Below are 26,427 nucleotides of genomic sequence, written 5' to 3' on the forward strand. Positions count from 1 at the left end.
GGACAATGATACATTTTTTCAAACTTTAAAAGAGATAGAATTGCCTTTTATTTGAAGCCCCTTTCAAACTTGCATTGCATATTTCATCTGAGTTTGGTCTGAAAAAAAATTAACAATTCCCATCAGAGTTCATTCAGTTTTCAGTCAGAGTTTGCTCAGTGTGTTAGTTTTTTATGCGTATGTGTTATCAGTTAAGACGTTTTTCACATGCATACCATGTGCATATGATGTGTGTAAAAAAGACTAGGGTCTTTTTGTTAAAAACTGTGTTAGTGGCTGGACAGTCTACTCCAACCCCTTGTGGTGAGAGTCCCAGGTTATTTACAAGATTCCTTGGACATATTAAGAAATCTTAGCCAACACACTTGGACACAAAATCATCATTGGGTTGCGATGTTATTTCATATACATCCATCCCTTATACAGTTGCAATGAAAGCATTGGAATTCCACCTCAATACAAACAGTCACTATACACAGGACCTAAAACAATACATTATGGAAGTCACTCACCATCTGACACAATTATTTTATGTTTAACAATTATTTCTTTTTGCAAATCCAGGGAGTTCCCATGGGGGCGAAATATTCGCCCTCATTAGCTAACCTGTTTATGTCGTGGTGGGAGTTGGAGTTCATTTACATGAAAAAAAAACCCTTCTTGTCCAGTATTGAGTTGTATGGCAGATATATCGACGATCTCCTCCTAATTTGGAGGGTCGATGTATCTGCCATACCCTCATTTATTTCATATATCAATCAAAATGACTACAATCTCTGTTTTACACATTACTCTCGTGAGACTGACGTGATGTTTTTGGACCTAAAATTACATGGACAGGTGGATGAGTCCATCACTTCCACCACACACAGGAAACCCACAGCTGGGAATACAATTTTACATTTCAATAGTCAACATCTGAAGCACACTGTCAAGTCAATCCCTGTGGGCGAAATGATTCGCAGCAGGAGAAACTGCAGCTTAGACTCAGATTTCCAAAGGGAACCAAAGGACATTTCTCATATATTGCCACATAGAGGTTATCCGCAGTGGACACTGGACAGGGCTTTTAACATAGCTAGCAAAAAGGATTGCAATTTACTGCAAGGAAAGTACTGGGGTGGTATTGTCTGCCACGTTGTGTCGAGACTGGGGTTTTTTGCGTACAAATAAATTGCGATCCTTTTTGCTCCCAATTCTACAAGATCAAACAGATCATTATGAAATATCTTCCTTTATTGTTTGAAGATGACAAACTTGAGCATATCCTTGCGGATGGATGTCGGGTGGTGGCTAGGAGAGGAGCACCCTTGGTAACATCCTGTCCCCTTCCCTTGTGAAAAGTCACATGCCACATCAGGGATGGTTACAGGATTGTGGCTTTTTCAGATGTGGTTCAAGGCAATGTCGCACATGTAATTATATCACCCCTATAAAATCTTTTTGTAACACCACAGGTAATAAAACATTCAAAATCAAGGGGCCAAAATACTGGCAAACAGAATGAAGTCGCTCCTACCAGGCCTCATACAAAGAGAGCAAACAGGGTTCGTACCGGGCAGAGAGGGCAACAACAACTCTGTGAGGGTACTCAACGCCATACACCATGCATTAGAAACAAAAACACCCATGGTCCTTCTCGGCACAGATGCCGAGAAGGCTTTCGATAGGGTAAGCTGGAATTTCATGACCGCTACCCTTCACAAATTTGGCTTCCCACATTCCTTTGTACAGGTAATAATGTCACTATACAGCTCGCCATGCGCAAGAATCAGACTCAATGGAACCCTTTCAGGTAAATTTCTTATAAAAAATGGCACCCGTCAATGTTGTCCATTATCTCTGACCTTATTCATACTGATAATGGAGACCTTGCTCCAGGCACTCAGGCAACATCCGAACATTAAGGGACTAGACATAGAGAGTACCACGCACTAAAACGCTGCATTTGCGGACGATTTATTATTGATGTTAACAAGCCCACTTGTCTCAGTTAAACATGTTATAGAGGTCTTTGAGGCCTTTGGCAGGGTCTCCAACTTTAAAATAAATTACTCAAAGTCAGAGGCCATGAATATTTCGGCCCCTCCACCTGTAATAAAAACGCTAAAGGAAACAACGCAATTCAAATGGCAAAGCAAACAGCTCACATATCTAGGTATTCAGATCACAAAATCTGGAGAAGAGCTATTTCAGGCCAACTACACTAAACTGATACGTCAGATCACAACACAACTTAAGTCTCTAGACATACCATATGTTTCCTGGTTGGGTCGCAAGAACCTACTAAAATCATTCATTATGCCTACTCTCTTATACGTAATGCAGATGGTGCCCATCGAATTACCTAACTCATTTTTCAACACATTGAAATCACTCTTCCTCAACTTTCTGTGGCGAAATAAGAAGTCACGGATCAAACATGATAGACTTATTAAGAAAAAGAGCATGGGAGGCTTTGGGCTACCAGATCCCATAGCATGCTATAGGGCAATACAAATAAGAAGATGGGTGCAGTTATTAAACCCAGCTTACGCTACTCTAGGCAATGAAGCGGCAACCCTTAGCCTTTCTACTTAAACCCCTCAGCGAACCCAACTTCAAGTCTATGGAAGCAGTTCCGTAAGACCCCGCTTCGTACCTTCCACAAAACTGACAACTCAGTTCTCTTAAAAGAAAGTTTTCACCCTGGCATGCCACGTAACTTCTTACATGAGGCAGAACTCAACATGCATAAGAAAGAACTACATAAAAAACATGTCGCACTGAAAGATCCTACTTGGCTAGAAAAATGGCTCTTGCAGCCAACAACCCAACCTAAACTAATCTCACTCTTCTATGACATTCTAGTATCCAGGGACAAAGAGGTAAAACCTGCATATATTGGCATGTGGGAAAAGGACTTGGGGATGTCCATGACTGACAAGCAAATTAAAATAATACACAATAACTCCCATGGCTTCTCTAGATGTGTTAAAATTCAGGAGAACTCCTTCAAAATAATGACCAGATGGTACAATACCCCAACAAAATTAAAAGACATAGGGCTAAGACAATCAGACGCCTGCTGGAGATGCAACTCTCCCAAAGCCTCTCTATTACATATTTACTGATCTTGCCCAATACTGAAGCAATATTGGAAAGAGGTAGAGGACACTGTTCGCAAAATCACAAACAATTTAATCTACCTGTCCCCCGAATCAGTACTGTTGTGGTTACCCAACAACTCTCTCGGCGACCCCAAAAAAAACACCTAACAACATACCTAGTTCAGGTTGCCAAGTTAACGATACCCCCTAAGTGGCTTCATCCTGACCCACCCACAATAAAAGACTGGCTGACCAGAGTAGATAGCCTGTATAGGATGGAGGAACTGGCTCACTGGGAGTCCAGAGCACATCACAAATTCTCAAAGATTTGGGAGCCATGGTCTAAATTCCGATACAAAAACTGCTGATGCTGGCAGCCAGCAGTCAGTTGACCTGGCCAGCCATTCAAACACAGGAAGCATAGGAGTAGGGAAATACCAAAGGAATACCTTTAAAACAGCACTAGGAAAGTCAGACATAACTCATACCCCACACCTCTTACTAGCAGCTTCCATGCATAACAATGACATGCACAACCAGTAGTTCTGTTATTGGTTACACATATTAAATGTTATTAACTCATTTGTTACCAGATTTATTCCCCCCCTTTTTTTCCCCATCCCAAAACCAGTGCTAACCCCCCACCCCCCACCCCAACTTGTCAATAGACACAAATAAGAGCTTGAGTGAAGAACTTGAAGGACTTTTCCCCTTACAACCTCCATTTCCCCCCCATAAATGACATCACTGCTAATGAATGCAGGAACATCAGTGGAGCTTCTGCCCATTTTCGCAATCACCATAATAAATGGATCAACAGTTTTACGGCCTTTTTTATTGAAAAAGTTCAAACAACCAAAAGAGGTGGTGATATTAAAAGACTCCTTTTGGACAGAGGCGTATTGGATTATGCGGTTAGACACTATGGCTCCCTCAGGCAGAAATGAGCTAATACTACATTATCACTGACATACAAATGAACCTTTTCTTTAAACATTTCAGTTTTTTTATTTTGATTCTTGGGGTATTTTTTCCATGTCTGGTTAAACATAATGTTAACAGCACTGTTTTTAACACATTCTCGTGATTTTATGCACATATGCAGTTTAAATGCCAGTTTTTTGTGACACTCAATATGATCACGGTCAACACAGTCAACTACGTGTGTGTCGGATCATGTGAATAACTTACCTTGGTCAATGTTGGCCTATTGATTGACTGTGATACACACCCCCTGTGAAGGCGTGGTTTGACCTTCAGTTGAGTCTCGCATTTGGTATAAATTGCTTAACCCCATTATACTATGTTATCCATGATTAAGGGCGCAGTTGGCGCCTGAAACACGTTGGATTTACACAATGTATGTCCAAAACTTTTATATGAAGATAATAAAGAAAGCTTTTATTTGAACAACGCCTGACTCCAACGCCTGGTGGATTTGAGCTGGATAAACATGATTGATGCTTACTAACTCAAGTGCGCTCTCCCCCTAATTGACGGCGTTTACACGTGGTAGGAGCTGATGTCTAGTTTCTCTCTGTAAAAAAGACTAATGACTGTGTTCTAGCTTTTCTATGGCAATTGATCAGCAAAAACCGCATTGCTCCTATCTAAAAGCATTTTATTTAAAAATAATTGTATTTTTACAATTTTTAATAAAGCATATTCTAATGTTGTTGTAAATATACTTTGGGAGATTAAGAATAAGGTCTTTGGGAGACAGCAAAATTTGTCTGTATGAGGGCACACGCACATAAATGTGTGCTGTTTGGAGGCTGATCTTGGTCTTGATCTTGGTTTGCTTTCATTTAGAAAGACTGAGATACTGCAAACTCTGGCATAAATAGGACCTGCTCTATGTTTTATGGCACTTGACTGGTGCATGGGGCCATGGAATCCATGGACTTGGGCGTTAGTAAATGGAAAAGCATGTGAACATGTGTTGGTTGAAGAAAAAAAAACTGATTGCACATGGCCTAAAAGTGTATTATGCATGTCAATATAAATAGAGTAGGTAAAAATGCAACCCCTCAATGACATCCCCTAGGGACTGTTCTTCGACATTGAGTCAGATGTGGGGTAGAGAGAAGGGAAATACAACAGGGGCTAGCCTAGTGTAGTAAGCCAGGTGAGAAAAGTAGACAGAGATATAATATATGTGCTCACCTTGTAGCGCTCAACCTAAACGCTTTCTATAGGTATGTTGGATGGCTGCCGACTCCTCCTTCCTCGCACCCATCTGTTCCAATTAGCTCAGAGGATGCTGTCTTGATGCAACAAAAAGCCCAATATACATTCGGAAAACCTGGGTGCTGGCACTCAGAAATGAACCTCTCCGGGTGTTGTTCCTTTAAAAGCATCTTTATTCAATATGCAACACGTTTCGGCTTGGAATTCGAGCCTTCGTCAGGCATAAAACATAGATTACTAGATGACATCTCTTATATGCTATTTTAGTGACTGGAAGTGGTCACGATCACAGCAACTCGTGATTTTCACAAATAGATAGTTTCTTAAAATTCGGGGGAAGGGAGTTATGGGAACCTTCCAGTTCTTGTGCAAGCATTATCGGAGGCATCTGGTTGCCTGGCAACTATGACGTCATGGTTGCTCAGCAAACTGGAACTCAGGCTGGAGCTCTGGTTGTCTGTTTTGTGGTTAGAATGCGGCGTGGTCGCTAAGCTACCCGTGATATGGGTCATCACGGGATGGAAGACAAGGGGAACGAGGCTACGAACAAACCCTGCACAACATCAAGCACCAGAAGGATTTATGCTGGTACGAACAGGAAGGCCGCATGTGAGTATTTTATTTTTTGGGTTTCTATAAGTCTATGTTGTTATTAATATCAACGTTAGATTATGATGGACGGAAGACATCTTATCGATGCTGTGATAAATCATGTACCCATCAAAATGAAGGGAAGAGACCCGGAGGGAATAAGTAAGTGAGATGGTTGCTCGAGTATAGTGGTCCCTCACGGTGATAATGTAAATAGGGACATCCCTCTAGGTGAACCCTCCAATGTATATTGAACTTATATTGATTCTATTTTTTCATTAAGACCATTTGGTATCAGGTAGTTCATAAATCCAGGACGATTCCCTTCTGTTAAGAGTTCTTATTCTATTCTGTTGGGATATGGTAATCTTTTCGGGGGGGGGGGGTGACCACTAGAGACTCACATGAACATCCTTTTTCTGAGTGCAGATGTTTAGAGAGACTGTTTCTGGAATCCAGTTTTTGATCAATGCCTATGGCCGTTCAGGCGAACTCGGAGGGATTGTACTGTTCTCCCTATGTACTGGAGACCACAATTGCAATTTATCACATATACGATGAAATCCGATCCACATGATAAATCCTGTTTGATCATGAATTGCTCACCAGTTGACATTGACATGAGATTTTCACACAGCAGAGACACTTGGGGTGTCCACACTTCCTTACCCCTTTCCACTTGTTCTTCATTCCCAAACCTTTCTCCTCTTTCCACAGCCTGCTTGGAGCCACAATATTTTTTATTGTTGTCAATTTTCGGAATGTTATCCTTGGTTTATTTGGGATTATTTCCTTGAGTATGGGATCTTTTAGGAGGATCCCCCAACATTTGTTCAGAATCTTCCTTATTTCTTTATTGCCTTTGTTGTAGGGGAAAAAGAACAAGAGGTTGTAAGGGGTGGGGGTGGGGGGAGAAAAAGGTTCAAACGAAAAAAGGACAAAAAGAGGAAATCACAAAAAACTACCGACACAATAACGGAAAAACAGAGAGAAGATACCAGTACAGTACAAATCTTCAATCTGTCTAAATACACCCTGAATGCAGATGAAGAATCCCTTTTAACTAAAATTAAAATTTCTGCCCAAGCAAGGTTACGGATGACTTTAACCTGTTTATAGATGCTAATCTGAAGAACACCTCAATTGTTATAAGATTGGCTGACAAGATGGGGGCACAGTTATTCAGAATCATTTGGACTATCTAAATGAAGTCCATAACATTCTGAAACACACAGAATTCTATGACCCCCTCTGGAAGAACCCCCTAAAAGAACATCTGGAAAAATACAACATACTCATCAAACAAGTGAGTCACCCTGCAGTTCCCACATTTTATCATTTGCCCAAAATACATAAAAATGTGAGGAACCCACCGGGGCGCCCCCAATAATATGGTTAATCTACCATCATTCCTACATATATGCCTTCATATATGTAATGAATATGTGCCGGCTCATCTGAGAGGTCTTTAACTAACTGCAGTAGGGATCTCAATCTGATATATTTAAACTAATCCGATACAGGTAGGTCGTATTCACGTCTCAGTTCGTCATAGGAGATATAGCTTCCATTTTTCCTTAGGAAACTAAGATTTTTATCTCCAGCTTGTATCCACCCTGACAAATCAAGATTATTTACTAGGTCCTGTACAGACATTAAGTATATTTTATATAGGGAGAATTTAATTATTTCTTTAAAAAGTTTACAATATTTACTGCGAATATATTAAGTTGCACGTGTCGTTTCTAACATGTCCCTGTCTTTAATTCCTAATCTTTTTTTTTCCCCTTTAATTCCAAGAATTGACCCAGCAACAGAGCCTTTAATGAACGTATATTTGCTACTTCTGATTCTATTTTCATCCACCTATCCTGTACATCCCCTGCTAACCACCATTTTCTAATGGGCTCCAGTAGTGCCGCTTCTTGATAGTGTATTATACTAGGGAAACCCGCTCCACCCAACCTTTTTGGACAGTAGAAGACCCTCCATGCTATTCTTGATTTTTTATAAACCCATATCCATGCACTTAAGTGCTTCTCAATTTCCTTAATGACTTGTTTAGTTAGAGGGTCGGGAATACTTCTGAGGTTATACAAAATTACTGGTAAGATGTTTTGTTTTACATAGAAAATTCTATCTAGCAGTGATGTCACTATCAGAGAACCATTTCTACACAGTGATTTTACCTTATCTAGTAGAAGCTGGCTGTTGACCCTTCTTGTGTGTTCTACAGTCCTTCCTATTCTTATTCCCAAATATACAAATGTTTCTTTGAACGTGATATATTTAAACCTATCATTGAGAACCAATATATGGCTTTTGTTTACATTTACTTTGTAATAGGAAACTGTAGAAAATTCCCCAGCAAATCTAGTGGGTCGGAGCATGAGATTACAATGTCATCGGCATACAAACTAATTTTATACTCCGATAACCCAGTTTTTATACCCCTTATCTCATTGTTATGCCGAATTGAGCAGGCCAACGGTTCAATGAATAAGTTAAAGAGCAGGGGTGACAATGGGCCCCCCTGTCTTATTCCATTGCTTAAATCGAATTTCTCACTAGAGAAACCCATACTAGATACAAAGGCAGAGGGTCCATTATAGAGGCTCATGACCAAAAGAGAAAAAGTTTCCAGTAGGCTAACCTTTGCCATAACAACCCTCATAAAATCCCAGTGTACTCTGTCAAATGCTTTTTCAGCATCAATTGACAGAAGTACACTGGGAGCCCCTGATCTATTTTCAATTTGCATTAAATTAACCCCTTATCACCGACACTAGTCTTCAGCTTAATGACCAGACTTGATTTATCAAATCTGACATGTATCATGATAATTGGTTATAACTTCGGAACGCTTTAACATATCCAGGTGATTTTGAGACTGTTTTCTCATGACACATTGTACTTCATGTTAGTTACAAAATTTAAGTGATAAGTTTTGCGTTTAGTTCTGAAAAAAAAAGTGAAAATTTGGCAAAAGTTTGTAAAAATTCTTCATTTTCCAAGTTTGAAATGTTCTGCTTTCCAGACAGGAAGTAAAACTAACCAAAAAGCTTGATAATTAACATTTATGAAATGTCTGCTTTATGCTGAGATGATATTTTATGCGTCCTCTCATTTTTCTAGGATGTTATGAGGTGCAGAACTTTAGGTGCCATTTTTCTCATTTTCATGAAAATTGCCAAAACTCACATTTAAAGGGACAACTCAGCTTCCAAGTGACTTTGAAAGGCCTAAATAATAGTAAAACCCCATAAATTACCCCACTATAGAAACGTGACCCCTCAACATATGTAGAACAACTTCTATTAAGTCTATTAACCCTTTAAGTGTTTCACATGGGTTAAAACAATATGGACCTGCGATATAGAAACTTTCGAATTTTTTTAATACATTAATTTAGGCCAAAACTGTCAGTTTCAGAATAAATTAAATGATAAAACGCACTGCAACATTTGATGCCCAATTCCTCCCGAGTGTACTGATACCCCATATGTGGTGGTAAACTGCTGTATGGGCGCACGACCGAGTATAGAATGAAAGCAGCGCTATTCACAGCAGATTTGTATTGTCACATTGTACAACGTATAAATTTTAATTTTTTTTGGTAATGCAAACATATGAGGTCTTATTATTTACGGGATGATATACAATGTATATATAATTCATTTTGGGAGTCTAAAGCTTATTCATGAGATTTTATTAACTATTTCAAGGGGGACACAAAAAAAAAATCATCAATTTTTTATTTTGGATTTTTAGCATTTTTTTTCCCCCCGCTCACCTTAATATAAAAATAATATTTTATCTTTATTCTCTGGTTCACTACGATTACGCTGATACCTCATTTATATAGTTTTTCTCATCTTTGCTCAATTTTCCTGAGCAAAACCAATATTGGAGAAAATCGCATTGTTTTTACTATTGACAACTTTTTAGGGCCATAACTTCTGTATTTTTCTGTTGTCAGATTTGGTTGAGGGCTTATTTTTTGTGAAAAGAGTTGTTCTTTTCAGTCGTATCATATTAGGGAACAAAACTTTTTTTGATCACTTTTTAGAACATTTTTAGTGTTTAGTGTTTGATGAAAAATTGTATATTACGGGAATTTTTTCGAGTTTTTTTTTACGTCGTTCAATATTGATTTAGACTTATTGTACAGATTAATACGGACGCGGTGATACCAAATATGTACGTGTTTTATATACTTTATTTGCATTTTATGTGTAACAGGGGAGATTATGGGACTTTTATTTTATTTATATATTTAATTATATTCTAAAATGACTAAATCTTTTTTTTTTTTTTTTAACTTTTTTACATTATCTACTTCTTGGCTTGATCAAGTGATCATCCGATCACTTGTTCAAGCCTTTACACTGCAATACACTTGTATTGCAGTGTATTGTGTTAGTAACTGAGCATGCTGAGCATGCTCAGTTACACACAGCCGGGTCCTGCAAGGAGGCGGAACCCGGCACAGAGAGGAGCCGACAGCCGAGGGTCACTCGTCGGAACCCGGGGCTGAGGCAGGAGGGATCGGATCCCCCGGTAATCCACGGGGGACACACTTGCACGCCTCGGTCCCGGGTGTTAGTGCCGGGTCTGGGCTGTGATATCACAGCCCGACACCGGCACTTGCAGGACCCAATGTCCCGAAATAATCTTCTGACGCGCCGCCGTAGAAATGCGCACGCGTCAGAAGAAGTACCCTTAATGACCGCCGTAAAAAGCCGATACGGCGGTCATTAAGGGGTTAATAGTATGTGCGATGGAGTCTCTTGTTTGTTTATGTGGCATGAAGCCGACCTGGTCGGGGTGGATTATGGATTTAATTACTGTTTTTAGCCTTGCTGCTAAAACCATTGAGAATATTTTTATGTCTGAATTTAAAAGTGATATAGGGTGATAGTTCTAACATTGGGTTTTATCCTTCCCTTCTTTGGGGATTGTAATTATTGTCGCTTCTAACATTTCTTTCCGACATTTTCCTCCCTCCCTGAAATTATTAAAAAGTTTAGTCAGAGGATGCGCAAGGGTATCTGCGAATTCGGTATAAAATTCAATAATTATGCCATCGGGGCCTGGAGCTTTTGCTTTTTTTTAGATTTTCCATAGCTCTGAAAATTTCTTCGTAGCTAAACCTAGCATTTAGGGTCTCGGCCTTCTCTTTGTTAAGCTTTAAAAGATGTAACGTATCCAGGTATTTATTGATTCGATTCATGTCCAGTTTTTGATGGCCCTCCTCTTTTTCCAGATTATACATAGAATAATATACATTATATATAATTATACATTATTATTATTATGTATTATTATACATAGAATTATACATAGAATATAGATTATACTAGAATAATAGTCCGCAAACACCGCAAGAATTTTTTTGCAGATCTCTAATTACCTCCCCCACTCTATTTTTAATGGCCTAAATCCTATTACCTCCTAAATTCTTTGCTCTACATTTTGTTAATATTTTTGCTTTCTGCCCCAACATATATCTTTTAACTTAAACTTTTTAAGAGTTTGTACAGCTCTTCTGTGTACTCCCTCAGAAATGTAGTTTGCAATTGGCTGCTGCTTCTTTTATACTAGATAGTAGGTTTGTATCGACCAAGAAGAGATCCAAGCGGGAATAACTTTGGTGAACCTTGGAAAAAAGATGTAAAATTCTTTTCATTCCCATGTAGGTATCTCCATACATCATGATAATTCGATTGGTGTATTATTTCTTTGATCGATAACCTCTTTGCACTGCCAGTTGTATCTAATTCTGGATCTATTACAGAATTGAAATCTCCCCCAATAATTACTCCCCCCTGTTGTTTCTCCTTAATTTTTTTAATTAGTTCCTTCGTAAATTTGTGCTGATTGCTGTTGGGTGCATAGATAATAACCAGTGTGAGGGATTTATTGTTTAAATTGCAAATTATTATAATGAATCTACCTTCCTCATCTTGGTCTATTTTATTTAATGTGAAATGCAAACTATTATGAATTGCGATTAAAAACTCCACTTTTCTTTTTATTACATGCAAAATAGATAGTATTGAAGTGTCTGTTTTTAAATCTATTGATGTCTTTCTGTATCAGATGTGTCTCTTGTAAGAATGCAAATGAATTAATTATTTCTTAGCCCTCTCACATTATGGCTAAGAATATCGATACTTATCTCTTATCATTATAGTCTTTTCTGTGTCCCCCTCCCAACCTCCTATAGCGATATATTCTTTCCCTGATAGTTTGAAAGAGAAAAAAAAAAAAAAAGAAAAAAAATTGCCATACATATCGATAAAGACTTTTTTCAATCAGATCATTTAACAGGAGAAGATACTGTCCTGGGGTTTCTCTTCCAGGTTGTGACGTGACTAGAGATGAGCGAACATACTCGTCCGAGCTTGATGCTCGTTCGAGCATTAGCGTACTCGAAACTGCTCGTTGCTCAGACGAATACTTCGCCCGCTCGAGAAAATGGCATCTCCCGCCGTTTTGCTTTTTGGCGGCCAGAAACAGAGCCAATCACAAGCCAGGAGACTCTGCACTCCACCCAGCATTACGTGGTACCCTTACACGTCGATAGCAGTGGTTGGCTGGCCAGATCAGGTGACCCTGGAATAGACTAGCCCCTGCCTGCGCTGCTCGGATGATTCTGTGTCTGGATGCCGCTAGGGAGAGAGCTGCTGCTGGTCAGGGAAAGCGTTAGGCTGTTCTATTAGAATAGTGTTAGGCAGAAGTGATTCTACAAGAACCCAACAGCCCTTCTTAGGGCTACAATAACGTTATACATTTTTTTTTTTATTTGCAGCTAGTACCATATTGTGAGGAATTTTCAGGGGGACTTGCTACCATTGTGTTTAGCTCTTAGTGACACACATATCCACCTCAAACACCAAAGTGGGACAATTTATTAGGGGTTTGATTTCAATTAGGCACAGTCTGCCAGTTTCTTTTTATTTTACGTTTATTTTTTTAATAACTCAGCGTCATCTCATCTGGCATAGCAGTGTGCTTTCATACTTGGCTAGAAAATAGCCATAGGAGAATCCAAACGGCTTACGTAGGCCTACAATAGCATTATATATTTTATTTCTGGTTGATCTGCTGGTGGCTGTCCTTGCTGTAGTGCATCTACTACCATATTGTGAGGAATTTGTAGTGAGACTTGCGACCGTTGTGTTTAGCGCTTAGTGACGCACATATCCATCGCAAAGACCGAAGTGGGACAATTTATTAGGGGTTTGATTTCAATTAGGCACAGTCTGCCATTTACTTTTTATTTTACGTTTATTTTTTCATAACTCAGCGTCATCTCATCTGGCATAGCAGTGTGCTTTCATACTTGGCTAGAAAATAGCCATAAGAGAATCCAAACGGCTTACTTAGGCCTACAATAGCGTTATATATTTTATTTCTGGTTGATCTGCTGGTGGCTGTCCTTGCTGTAGTGCATCTACTACCATATTGTGAGGAATTTGTAGTGAGACTTGCGACCGTTGTGTTTAGCGCTTAGTGACACACATATCCATCGCAAAGACCGAAGTGGGACAATTTATTAGGGGTTTGATTTCAATTAGGCACAGTCTGCCAGTTTCTTTTTATTTTACGTTTATTTTTTTAATAACTCAGCGTCATCTCATCTGGCATAGCAGTGTGCTTTCATACTTGGCTAGAAAATAGCCATAAGAGAATCCAAACGGCTTACTTAGGCCTACAATAGCGTTATATATTTTATTTCTGGTTGATCTGCTGGTGGCTGTCCTTGCTGTAGTGCATCTACTACCATATTGTGAGGAATTTGTAGTGAGACTTGCGACCATTGTGTTTAGCGCTTAGTGACGCACATATCCATCGCAAAGACCGAAGTGGGACAATTTATTAGGGGTTTGATTTCAATTAGGCACAGTCTGCCATTTACTTTTTATTTTACGTTTATTTTTTCATAACTCAGCGTCATCTCATCTGGCATAGCAGTGTGCTTTCATACTTGGCTAGAAAATAGCCATAGCAATAGGATAGCATCGTTTGGTTTTAAAAACTAAAAAACACAAAAAAACAAAAAAAAACAAAAAAAACACAAAAAAACACAAAAAAAAGTAAAAAATTTTTCAAAATGTTTAACCCGAGGGCTAGGGGTAGAGGACGAGGGCGGGGACGTGGGCGTCCAACTACTGCAGGGGTCAGAGGCCGTGGTCCTGGGCGGGGTGACACACCACCTGCTGATGAGGGAGCAGGGGAACGCCGCAGAGCTACACTCCCTAGGTTCATGTCTGAAGTTACTGGGACTCGTGGTAGAGCACTGTTGAGGCCAGAACAGTGCGAACAGGTGATGTCGTGGATTGCCGACAATGCTTCGAGCAATTTGTCCACCAGTCAGTCTTCCACGCAGTCCACCCATGTCACCGAAATCGGCACTCCTCCAGCTCCTGCACCTCAGCCTCCTCCCCCCCAGTCTGCCCCCTCCCAGGAAAATTTGGCATTTGAACCGGCATACTCTGAGGAACTGTTTTCTGGACCCTTCCCACAGTCACAAACCACTTGTCCGGTTGCTGCTGAGCAATTTTCCGATGCCCAGGTTTTCCACCAGTCGCAGTCTGTGGGTGATGATGACCTTCTTGACGTAGTGGAAGAAGTGTGTAAAGAGGTGTCCGACGGTGAGGAGACACGGTTGTCAGACAGTGGTGAAGTTGTTGTCAGGGCAGGAAGTCCGAGGGGGGAGCAGACTGAGGGATCGGAGAATGATGAGGTGACAGACCCAAGCTGGGTTGAGAGGCCGGGTGAACACAGTGCTTCTGAGACGGAGGAGAGTCCTCGACCAGAACAGGTTGGAAGAGGCAGTGGTGGGGCCAGACGGAGAGGCAGGGCCAGAGCAGGTGCATCAGCGCCAAATGTGTCACGTAGTGAAGCTCCCGTGGCGAGGGCTCCCGCGGCGAGGGCGAGATTTTCAGAAGTCTGGAGGTTCTTTAAGGAAACACCGGATGACCGACGGACTGTGGTGTGCAACCTTTGCCAAACCAGGATCAGCAGGGGTTCCACCACTACTAGCTTAACTACCACCAGTATGCGCAGGCATATGAATGCTAAACACCCCACTCAGTGGCACCAAGCCCGTTCACCTCCGGCCGTGCACACCACTGCTCCTTCCCCTGTGTCAGCTAATAGTCAGCCCCCTGCCCAGGACCCTGGCACAAAAACCCCATCGTCGCCTCCACGATCCTCCACAGCATCCACCAGCGTTCAGCTCTCCATACCCCAGACGCTGGAGCGGAAAAGGAAATATAGTGCAACCCACCCGCACGCCCAAGCCCTTAATATCCACATCTCCAGATTGATTAGCCTGGAGATGCTGCCCTATAGGCTAGTAGAGACCGAGGCCTTTCGCAACCTCATGGCGGCGGCCGCCCCTCGGTATTCGGTCCCCAGCCGCCACTACTTTTCCCGATGTGCCGTCCCAGCCCTGCACCAGCACGTGTCAGACAACATCATCCGTGCCCTGACCAACGCCATTTCTGACAAGGTCCACCTGACCACGGACACGTGGATGAGTGCTGCCGGGCAGGGCCACTATATATCGCTGACGGCACATTGGGTTAACTTGGTGGAGGCTGGGACCGAGTCTGACCCTGCGGCTGTATCAAAGTGAACCAGTGTGGTGTGTATAAATGATCCTCAGACAGATTGAAAAATAATCAATACAAAGTTTATTAAGGACACCGTTAAAAACATTTAAAACTGCATGAGAAAGTTCATGCGTACAAAGGGAATGGTTATGATGCAACCAAGATAACCCTCCACACTGCCCCCTAGACGTGAGAATGCAGTATAGTTAAATCACAAAGATACATTTGTATATATTCATGGCTGACAAAAAAGCAGGTAGGTATACAAATCCCGTCTATAATTAAGGCACAAATAGCCAATCAACATATGGACCAATCCATGCGAATGTCAAAAAGCCGAATATTACCCAATTGGGGCTGCATTCAGGGGGATGTGGTTGCGAACCCCACGCGTATCGCCACTAAGTGTGGCTTCCTCAGGGGTAATTGAATGACCCTGCGGCTGGTCATATACTGCCGACGCCGAGGATTGCGGGGCCTACCTCGGTCCAGGTCTTTCAGGCCTACTATGCCTCCTCCTCCTCCCACCCCTCCTCCACCTCCTCCTCCGAACTACCATCCGTGGGCATGGCGCCATCAGTCGCTAGCTCTAGGCACAGCAGCAGTGCCGTCGCTAAGCGACAGCAGGCGGCGCTCAAAGTGCTGAGCCTAGGCGATAAAAGGCACACCGCCCAAGAACTATTACAGGGCATCACGGCGCAGACTGATCTGTGGCTGGCACCGCTGAACCTGAAGCCAGGCATGGTTGTGTGTGACAACGGCCGTAACCTGGTGGCAGCTCTGCAACTCGGCAGACTGACACATGTGCCATGCCTGGCCCATGTGTTAAATCTGATCAGTTCAGATCAGTTCAGTGTTTCCTCAAGACATACCCAAATCTGTCTGATTTGCTCACGAAGGTGCGCCGCATCTGTGCGCATTTCTGGAAGTCCAGCACAGATGCTGCCACTCTCAGGGCAGCGCAGCGCCGCCTCTAACTGCCCGCTCACCGACTGTTGTGCGACGTGCCCACGAGGTGGAATTCAACATTAACCATGTTATCCAGAGTTTACCAGCAGCGCAGAGCGATTGTAGACTGCCAGATGTCAACTTCCACCAGAACTGGTAGTCAGGTCAGTCAGCTTCCTCAAGTCTGCAATGAGGAGTGGACGTGGATGTCTGATATCTGTCAGGTGCTGAGTAACTTCGAGGAGTCAACACAGATGGTCAGTGGCGATGCCGCCATCATCAGCCTCACCATCCCGCTGCTTGGCCTGTTGAAAAACTCTCTGATCAGCATGAAGTCGGAAGCTTTGCGCTCGTCACAAGAGACGGGGGAAGAAGATTCCCTTGTTGATAGCCAAAGCACCCTCAGGTCTGTTTCTCAGCTCATATCGGAGGAGGTGGAGGAGGATGAGAAGGAAGAGGAGGAGAATGTTGGCGAGACACAAGAGGGGACCATTGTTCAGTCCTTCACTGTTCAGCGTGTATGGGCAGAAGAAGAGGAGTTGGAGGAGTTGGAGGAGGAGGAAATAGAGAGTCAGGCCAGTGAGGGGAGTGAATTCTTGCACGTTGGTACTCTGGCGCATATGGCAGATTTCATGCTAGGCTGCCTATCCCGTGACCCTCGCGTTCAAAGAATTTATTCCAGCACCGATTACTGGGTATTCACTCTCCTGGACCCACGGTACAAGCAAAATCTTTCCACTCTCATCCCTGGAGAGGAAAGGAGTGTGAGAATGCATGAATACCAGCAGGCCCTGGTGCACAAGCTGAAACAGTATTTCCCTTCTGACAGCGCTAGCGGCAGAGGGCGTACTTCTGCGGGACAAGTAGCGAGGGAGAGTAGGCGAGCAGGCAGCTTGTCCAGCACTGGCAAGGGTACGCTTTACAAGGCTTTTGTCAGCTTTATGTCACCCCAGCAAGACACTGTCACCTGTCCCCAGTCTCGGCAGAGTAGGGCTGATCTTTACAGAAAGATGGTGAGGGAGTACGTAGCTGACCATACCATCGTCCTAAATGATCACACAGCTCCCTACAACTACTGGGTTTCAAAGCTGGACATGTGGCACGAACTGGCGCTGTACGCCTTGGAGGTTCTTGCCTGCCCTGCCGCTAGCGTCTTGTCCGAGCGGGTTTTCAGTGCAGCTGGTGGCATCATCACCGATAAGCGTACACGCCTGTCGACTGACAGCGCTGACAGGCTGACGCTTATTAAGATGAATAAAGCCTGGATTTCTCATAATTTCCAATCTCCACCAGGTGAAGGAAGCTCAACCTGAATAATTTATGCACTTCTCCTCCTCATTTTCCTCCTTCTCCTCCTCTTTGTACACTAAAGCAGAGGAAACTGGCTATTTTTTGACAGGGCCCACTGGCTCTAGCTATAGTACTTTATGCATTTAATTTTTCTGGAGGGCCACCTACCCGGTCCTCTGTTTTAAACAATTTTTGGGAGTGCCACATACAGGCACTCAATCTATTCAATTTTTCTGGAGGGCCACCTACCTGCTCCTCTGGTTTGAAAACTTTTTTGGACTGCCACATACAGGCACTCAATCTATTTCATTTTTCTGGAGGGCCACCTACCTGCTCCTCTGGTTTGAAAACTTTTTTGGACTGCCACATACAGGCACTCAATCTATTTCATTTTTCTGGAGGGCCACCTACCTGCTCCTCTGGTTTGAAAACTTTTTTGGACTGCCACATACAGGCACTCAATCTATTTCATTTTTCTGGAGGGCCACCTACCTGCTCCTCTGGTTTGAAAACTTTTTGGACTGCCATATACAGGCACTCAATCTATTCAATTTTTCTGGAGGGCCACCTACCTGCTCCTCTGGTTTGAAAACTTTTTTGGACTGCCACATACAGGCACTCAATCTATTTCATTTTTCTGGAGGGCCACCTACCTGCTCCTCTGGTTTGAAAACTTTTTGGGACTGCCACATACAGGCACTATCCAAATTAAATTGTCTCCATAGCAGCCTCCACACGTTGTCTCCATTGCTACCTCCAAAAGTCGTCCATATAGCTGCCTCCATACATCGTCCCCTTATCAAACGAGGTGTGTCAGGCAGAAATTTGGGTTGTTTTCATGGATTCCACATCAAAGTTGTTAACTTTGTCGCCACCCTGCTGTGTTATCCACAAAATATACTGGCAAACTTTAATGATTAACCGATATTATTTCAGCGCTTCTTGCGCATCTGTTGATTACACTGCTGTGTAATCCACAAAATATACTGCCAAACTTTTACCATTTACGGATATTATTTCAGCGCTTCTTGCACATCTGTTTACATTCCCCTCACCCGCCATATCCCAAACTTATAAGAACGCTACTACACTTAACTTGGTGGAGGCTGGGACCGAGTCTGACCCTGGGGCTGGTCATATACTGCCGACGCCGAGGATTGCGGGGCCTACCTCGGTCCAGGTCTCAAAGGCCTACTATACCTCCTCCTCCTCCCACCCCTCCTCCACCTCCTCCTCCTCCGAATTACCATCCGTGGGCATGGCGCCATCAGTCGCTAGCTCTAGGCACAGCAGCAGTGCCGTCGCTAAGCGACAGCAGGCGGTGCTCAAACTGCTGAGCCTAGGCAATAAAAGGCACACCGCCCAAGAGCTATTACAGGGCATTCCACATCAAACTTGTTAACTTTGTCGCCACCCTGCTGTGTAATCCACAAAATATACTGGCAAACTTTTATCATTTACCGATATTATTTCAGCGCTTCTTGCGCATCTGTTTACATTCCCCTCACCCGCCATATCCCAAACTTATAAGAACGCTACTACACTTGATCTTATACAAAAGGTTCTTAGAAGTGCTGTTTGGGGAGTAGCCTAGAGACAGGGGCTTGGATTGGCGAAAGCTCGCCTGGCAGCGGAGCGCCAGCTCCATCCCAAGATCCAACTAACATAGTTTTAACTGCAGCACCTTTAATCTACTACTAGTTCACTGCCTCCATAATAATAATAATAATAATAATAATAATCTTTATTTATATAGCGCCATCATATTCCGTAGCGCTTTACAAATCATAGGAAACAAATACAAATGTAATGTAACCGAGCACAACATTTGTATGGAACAACAGGAGTGAGGTCCCTGCTCGCCAGAGCTTACGGTTTATGAAGATGATGGGGTAACACGAGGTAAAAGAATATTTAATGGTCAAGCCATTCTTCTTAGGGAATAGAACAAAATATAATAAATGGAATTGCTGTTGCTTGAACCACTCAGCCGTCATCTTATATACCAGGTCCAGGGTGAATGGGACTGCAGAGAAGTCTGGTGCCTGTTGGTTGCTGGATAACAGATGGGAGGACGACACAGGACGGGTTAGTAGAAGAGTTAAAACTTCATGCAGTTAATGAGTGTTATAGGCTTGCCTAAAGAAATGGGTTTTAAGAGCACGTTTGAAACTTTGGAGGTTAGGTATTAGTCTGATAGTCCGGGGCAGAGCATTCCATAGAATTGGTGCAGCTCTAGAGAAGTCTTGGAGACGCGAGTGGGAGGTCCGCACTAGGGTAGAGGTTAATCTAAGATCACTGGCGGATCTAAGAGCACGGGTTGGGCGATAGACTGAGATAAGAGAGGAGAGGTAGGGGGGTGCAGCATTATACAGAGCTTTATGGATGAGGGTTATTATTTTAAACTGTATTCGAAAGGAGACTGGCAGCCAGAGCAGCGACTGGCATGAACTGTAGGCATACATGGTCCCCTTATCAAACGAGCTGTGTCAGGCAGAATTTTGGGTTGTTTTCATGGCTTCCACAACAAACTTGTTAACTTTGTCGCCACCCTGCTGTGTAATCCACAAAATATACTGGCAAACTTTTATCATTTACCAATATTATTTCAGCGCTTCTTGCGCATCTGTTTACATTCCCCTCACCCGCCATATCCTAAACTTATAAGAACGCTACTACACTTGATCTTATACAAAAGGTTCTTAGAAGTGCTGTTTGGGGAGTAGCCTAGAGACAGGGGCTTGGATTGGCGAAAGCTCGCCTGGCAGCGGAGCGCCAGCTCCATCCCAAGATCCAACTAACATAGTTTTAACTGCAGCACCTTTAATCTACTACTAGTTCACTGCCTCCATACATGGTCCCCTTATCAAACGAGCTGTGTCAGGCAGAATTTTGGGTTGTTTTTATGGCTTCCACATCAAACTTGTTAACTTTGTCGCCACCCTGCTGTGTAATCCACAAAATATACTGGCAAACTTTTATCATTTACCGATATTATTTGAGCGCTTCTTGCTCACCTCCTTTGGTTCCTCTCTGCCACCCATTGGTTTTAAGCCTGAGTCCATTTGGGGTATGTTGCCAAGACACTCTCTAGCCTGCCGCTGCCTCTGCATGCCGTCCCCTATAGCGTCAGGGTCAATTATTGCATGTTTTAGATGCTATCTAGCTTCATTCTGTCACTCTGTCATGGCCATGCTGTTGCCCATAATTTTGGCATAATGGTGCGTTTAAGCTGCCTCAGAGGCATCCATGCATGCTGCCCCTGCTGTTTCCTGTCCATTTCCGTGGTGTTTCCATCCTTTTCTGAGGTTTTCAGGTGTTTGGCCAAGCTTCCCTGTGCAGAGCCTTGGTCCCCTTGAAAAAGGCTCGAGTCTCCCATTGACTTCAATGGGGCTCGTTATTCGAGACGAGCACTCGAGCATCGGGAAAAGTTCGTCTCGAATAACGAGTACCCGAGCATTTTAGTGCTCGCTCATCTCTAGACGTGACAATAACAGATATAATAGATAGTCTATCTATCAATGTAGAGACGCTTCGGTTCTGCGGTTATGTGTGTGCTCTAAACCAACCAGGGTCCAATTTTTGCGGGATTTCGGTACCAGTTGTTGTTGTGGATTCTTCTATGGGCCATCCCCATGATTTCACAAGTTTTTCGGCTTGAGTCGCAGAATACCTTCTAGTTCAAATATTAGCTTTAGTGGAAAACCCCATCTGTAGCGTATGTTTTTAGCTTGCAGTAGCGTGGTCACATTCTTGAATGCTCGTCTCTTACTCAGGGTCCCAGGTGAAACATCTTGTAGCACCTGTATGTCCTTATATTTCTCTGGCACGCTTTTCCTAGCCTTGACTGCCTGTATAAATTCATCTTTAACATGAAAGTAGTGGACCTTTGCTATGATGTCCCGTGAGGCAGGGGCGGTAGCTGTTTTTTTAATTCTGTGTGCCCTATCTATCATTAAGTCTGAATCCATTGCTTCAGGAAGGTAGGCTTGTATTAGGTCCCATATGAAGACCAAAATCTCTTGATCTTTAATATTCTCAGGAACGCCTCTTAGGCGGATATTATTGTGCCTGGACCGATCCTCTAGCTCAAGAATCTTTAGTTCTTGTAGCTCAATTCTTTCCTGTTGTGTTCGTACAACTTCTATCAAAGCATTACATGTGTGGGCAATATTGCTTGTTTCTTCCACTATTGCTCTCCTTTCTCCCAACTGTGCTACAACAGATCTGATCTCTTTTGACAGGGATTCATATCAGTATGAATTTTTTCATAAAATTTGCCCATTATCTGTTCCATTGCAGACTCTATATTGCTATTTGATGCACCTCCGGGTGAGTCCAGGCTGGGTGGAGCTATGGGCCCTTTAGTTTCTGCTGCAGACTCTTTACACTGGGCATCGTTCTCTTTTTGAGGTGTGGACCATATTCACATTCGTCTGCCCTTTATTCTTGTTTTTCCTCAAGCTCGGTGGATAGTAAGATCTCTTTTTATCTACTTTCTTCTGGCTTTTTTTTTATCTTCCGATAGAACAATATATTAGTGATTATGTAACAGGACGAGACCAGGCATACGTTCAAGCAAGGGGTAGCGGCACCTCCAACGATTTTCTCGTTTATCAGGTAGCAGATAATCTAGTTTACACAGTTTGCAAATATTTCACCGTTTTTATATAAAGGCTGCAACAAACTTAGCATATAGGCCAGGGCAACAAAGAAAAGAACTGTATTAGTACTTCCCGTACAGCTTTATTGATTGCAGTTACAGATGCTGTTTACAATGCCTCTATTACCGATTGTATACCTCCTGAGCAGTTGGTTCAATTAACTGTTTGCACTTTAACCCCTTAACGCTCTGCACTGTAGCTATACGGCGCAGAGGTATAGGGAATGTATGAAGAGGGCTCACGGGCTGAGTCCTCTTCACACAAAGGTGGGGGTTTTTGCATATTGCAGAAAACCCCCATCGCTAATAACCGCGGTCGGTGCTTGCACCGATCGCGGCTATTAACCTCTCCGTTGCCGCCAGCAAAGTCGCCGGCGGCATTTAAAAGACGGCGGCGATCGGTTGCCATGGTAGCCTCGGGTCTTCGTTTGACCCAAAGCTATCTGGCTTCTGCAGATTCGTTACTATGAGCCAGTGGCTCATTGTAATGAATGAGCTGCAAAAATGCCATATATTGCAATACAGAAGTATTGCAGTATATGGTAGGAGCGATCTGACCATCTAGGGTTAATGTACCCTAGATGGTCTAAGAAATAGTGGGGAAAAAAAAGAAAAAAAAAAGTTAAAAATTTTTTTAAAAAGTAATAAAATATTACAAATTCAAATCACCCCCCTTTCCCTAGAACTGATATAAGACATAATAAACAGTAAAAATCACAGACACATTAGGTATCGCCGCGTCCCAAAATGCCTGATCTATTAAAATATAAAAACGGTTACGGCCGGCGGTGACCTCCGAGGCGGGAAATGGCGCCCAAATGTCCGAAATGCGACTTTTACACCTTTTTACATCACATAAAAAATGAAATAAAAAATGATCAAAATGTCGCACAGACCTCAAAATGGTAGCAATGAAAACGTCGGCTCATTTCACAAAAGAATGACACCTCACACGTCTCCGTGCACCAAAGTATGAAAAAGTTATTAGCGTCAGAAGATGGCAAAAAATTTTTTTTCTTTTTTGTACACATTTGTTTAATTTTTGAAAATGTATTAAAACACAATAAAACCTATATAAATTTGGTATCACCGTGATCGCACCGGACCAAAGAATAAAGTTGAGGTGTTATTTTGAGTGCACAGTCAAAGTCGAAAAAACTGAGCCCACAAGAACGTGACACACGTGCGTTTTTTAAAAAAAAAATTTCCAAATTTTTTTTCAGCTTCGCAGTACACGGCATGTTAAAAAAAATAACAATACAGGAAAGTAAAATTTGTTACGCACAAAATAAGCCCTCACACAGGTCTCTACACATAAAAATGAAAAAGTTATGGATTTTTGAAGCTGGAGAGCAAAAAATGAGCGGAAAAACCCTGCATCCTTAAGGGCTTAACAGAATCTCTGTCGATTCAGTTTGTTAAATGTTGTTTACACTTCGAATGTTAACACTTAGATTGTTTACAGCCACTTGCCACTGGATTAGTAGATACTAGTTAGTTAGCAATCAATATTGTCACGCTGAGTTAGTAGACAGTAGTAAGTTAACAGTTCCAATACTGATTAGTAGTAGTTGGTTAGCACTTCCCCTATAGTTCTATTGCTTGGTTTGTTTCAGTGATGTTTACAGTGCAAGGCATATATCAGTGATTATGTAACAGGACGACACCAGGCATACGTTCAAACAAGGGCTAGCGGCACCTCCAACAATTTTACCAATTCGGCGTTTAACAGGTGGCGGATACTCTAGTTTACACAGTTTGCAAATATTTCAACAGCATTACACCGTTTTTATATAAAGACTGCAACAAGCGAAGCATATAGGCCAGGGCAACAAGAAGAAAATTGTATTAATACTTCCCGTACAGCTCTATTGATTGCAGTTACGGATGCTGTTTACACTGCCTCTATTACCGATTGTATACCTCCTGAGCAGTTAGTTCAATTAACTGTTTACACTTTACAGAATCTCTGTTGGTTCAATTTGTTAAATGTTGTTTACACTTACAATGTTAACACTTAATTTGTTTACAGCCACTTGCCACTGGATAAGTAGACAATAGTTAGTTAGCAGTCACAGCAATCAATAGTTTCACGCTTGGTTAGTAGTCAGTAGTTAGTTAGCAGTTCCAATGCTCAGTGGTTAGTAGTTGGTTAGCACTTCCCCTATAGTTCTATTGCTTGGTTTATTTCAGTGATGTTTACAATGAAAGGCACCTACTTACAGTTTTGCTCGCAGGGTCTCTCTAAATCCCAGCAGTGCTACACATAATGTTCCTCTGCACTTCTCAGCCTTGCTGTCCTCATATTTCCGCCATAGTTGACATCAGGTAACACTAGTCGGCATCCGTGCCTCTTTGTACCCAATGTAATGCAATAACTCCAGGGCTTCTCTGGCTACACCGCTTCTCCTCTTCCCCAGCCTGCCCCACCATGCAGGGTGTTTGGATTGTCTTCCTCACCACTCAATCAGCTGCCCGATCCTCCAGATCTCTCACTGCAGCTTCAGCCCGTCCTCCTCTGCCTGCCTGCTGCAGATTTGCGGTCACGCTGCCTCCCGTGCTCTCCTAATGCCTCTGTCTCATTGACTGCTGGACACCGCCCGGTCTGTTCCCCAGCAATAGTCGGCATCGGTGCTCGGTGTCAGGGCTCGGTGTTAGGGCACCCCGCTCCACTCAGCGCACCACCTGCCGCTTCCGAGACGTGCACCTCGTCTGCACGTCAGCACGTCCAACACCAACACAAAACTGCACCAAAATAGAGGACTACAAAGAACAATCATCCATTTTAAAAGGGCGGTTTATACAGAAGAAATATCCAGAAGGTATTAAGGAGGCTTATCAGTTGAACTTGAAACGAAAGCAGGAAGATCTATTAAGATCCTGGGATCATGATTTATCAGTGCATCGATAAGATGTCTTCCGTCCATCATAATCTCTCATCACATCTAACCTTGATATTAATAACAACATAGACTTATAGAAACCCAAGAAATAATATACTAACACGCGTGATTACTGTTCGTACCAGCATAAATCCTTCTGGTGCTTGATGTTGTGTGGGGTTTGTTCAGATCCTCGTTCCCCTTGTCTTCCATCCCGTAATGACCCATATCACGGGTTGCTTAGCGACCACGTCGCATTATAACCACACAACAGGCACACTGGAACTCCAGCCTAAGTTCCGGTTTGCTGAGCAACCGTGACATCATAGTTGCCAAGCAACCAGACTCCTCTGATAATGCTTACACAAGAACCGTAAGGTTTCCATAACTCCCTTCCCCCGAATCTGTGACTCACCATATATTTTACATTTTTATTTTTTTATCAAAAATGTTTTTACTATGTATATGGAAATGTTGATTATTTAGTTATTTGCTGTGATCGTGACCACTTCAGGTCACTATAATATTATATAAGAGATATCATCTAGTAATGTATGTTTTATGCCTGATGAAGGTTCGAATTCCGAGCCGAAACGCGTTGCACATTGCATAAAGACGCTTTTAAAGGAACAACACCCGGAGTGGTTCATTTCTGAGCGCCGGCACCCAGGTCTTCCAAATGTATATTGGCCAAAATGTATCATGGCAAAAGTTTGGTTATTGTGTGGTGTGAGTATGTCTCTTTTTCTGATATTTAATTTTTCCCCATAGAATTATAAAAACAGTGGGTATTAAAATACTTTACCATCATGTAAATATATTTAGGCGCACTTGACATAAAATTCCAACAAAATGTTGGCGACAACCCTTAAATCAGCCAAGAAATTAAAGGAGCTGTCTATTTTAAGCACATTACAACACCAAGCATGACCTACAAGAAGTCTAATAACATGATGTGGGATTAAACCAAACCAGTATGTCTATTCCAGAAGGAACAGATTCCCAACTGTAGACAGCTCTGTTTCAACCTGGTTGGGTCTCCTCAGTACAGAATACGGAACTGATTTGGCTGTGTGGGTGGCAATTGACTAGGGCCAGAAAGTAAGAGTTCTCCTTATGGAGATTTTGACAATTAACCCCACCTTATA

The 26,427-nt window shown here is 42.5% G+C and overlaps 1 protein-coding gene and 1 long non-coding RNA gene across 5 annotated transcripts in view; one reads left to right on the forward strand and one right to left on the reverse strand.

The window, feature by feature from the left end:
• LOC140104130 (uncharacterized) lies at positions 1-25,520 on the reverse strand. Its single transcript, XR_011850251.1, has 3 exons — positions 24,621-25,520; positions 6,540-6,730; positions 1-98 (listed from the first exon to the last, which is right to left on the reverse strand). It is a non-coding gene; the product is annotated as an uncharacterized lncRNA (long non-coding RNA).
• Positions 1-26,427, forward strand: part of OLFML2B (olfactomedin like 2B) — a 308,866-nt gene that overhangs the window by 117,308 nt on the left and 165,131 nt on the right. The window lies entirely within an intron of this gene.

This window comes from Engystomops pustulosus, chromosome 10 (genome assembly GCF_040894005.1).
Source record: "Engystomops pustulosus chromosome 10, aEngPut4.maternal, whole genome shotgun sequence".
Classification (NCBI taxonomy): domain Eukaryota; kingdom Metazoa; phylum Chordata; class Amphibia; order Anura; family Leptodactylidae; genus Engystomops; species Engystomops pustulosus.